Raw genomic sequence first — 1492 nt, forward strand, 5'->3', positions numbered from 1 at the left:
AGAACCATTATCAACTATGAGCTTGGAGAGCTAATAAAAAAAAAATACATTTTAACTATTACAGTACCTAACCACTGAGAAAATACTAATATGTTGAGTGCTTTGAGTTATGTCGAGTGAATCTTAAAACTTGCATTTAATTAAGTAAGTACCACCTCTGGGGATTTATAACGCTAAAAATTGGGTTTCAATACCCGCACAGATAACCCAGCATGTAGTTTTGCGCTTAACAACAACAAATCCGTAAGTAATAACTCAACTACGTTTCTTATTCTCAAACTTCAATTCCTATGTTAAAATTGTTTCCCTATGCAAATAAGATTTGTCTTGAAAATAATGAACATCCCTTCTTAACTGAATACTTTGAAAATGCAAACTTTATTGACATGTATTAGGTGCTTTCAACCTAAACAACACCTTATATGACACATTGGCTAAACAGTCAGGTTAAAACCATAAATCTCAATCATAACCAACATTAGTTTACAACTGCTGACCTGAGGTAAGGATCCTCTCCCCACTTGGTTACTCATAGCCGAATGGTTCAGGGATGGCCTAGTGATTAATGTGTACGGATTCAGTTTGTGTCTGTTGCCGAAAAAATCTGCTCAACACTTAGGGACTGTTGGCATTAACGTTGAAACAATTTTTCTAGTGGGGGCGCTGAAAAACATTGAACAAAATCGAAACCCATGTATATGATGGGAACCATGCATACGCAGTACCCCTGTACGTCAAGCTAAGAGGTACTTCCGCACCCCTATTTCTCGTACCATTGGCCGTGGGTGCACTATAAGAGTGACAGTCTAATCTCACTATTCGGTCAAATAAAAAGAGCCCAGAAGTTGGCGGTGGGTATTTTTGAGCAGCTGTCTTTCATCAATTAGGGATGACTGTGGGCAAATAGACCTTTGCTTAGTTTGCTCGAAATGTCTATAGCAAAAACAAATAATAGAACTGACTGTCACAGTCATAACACCACTCAAGTGAAAGTACAGAACATGTTAAGTACATATCACGACTCGAACTGTGGATCCGCAACCTAACACAACTATTAGACCAAAAATACTTTAAACAGTTGCATTCCTTACTTAACCTTAGTAGTTCAAGTATTAGGTCGTCAAGAAATTAATGTCGCTTTTTTTAGATGAAAAAACACGAACAACTTGTATATCCAAACAAAACATTTATTAAACGAAATAGTCTCCATTCTTATCCATGATGCTTTTCCATCTTACAATCAGGTTGTTAATGCCCCGATTAAAGAAATCACTTGGCTTTGAAGCAAAAACATGTCGATGCCCTCTTTAACATCTTCCACATTTGCATACGTTTTCTCATTAAGATGGTGTTGGAGCGAACGAAAAAGATGGTAATCTCATGGTACCATATCTGGAGAATATGGTGGGTGGGGGAGAACTTCCCAACCAAATTCCATAATCTTGTGTTACGTCAAACGTGCCACATGTGGACGTGCATTGTCATGGAGAAG

The sequence above is a fragment of the Limulus polyphemus genome, unplaced genomic scaffold, assembly GCF_000517525.1.
Source record: "Limulus polyphemus unplaced genomic scaffold, Limulus_polyphemus-2.1.2 Scaffold89, whole genome shotgun sequence".
Lineage (NCBI taxonomy): Eukaryota > Metazoa > Arthropoda > Merostomata > Xiphosura > Limulidae > Limulus > Limulus polyphemus.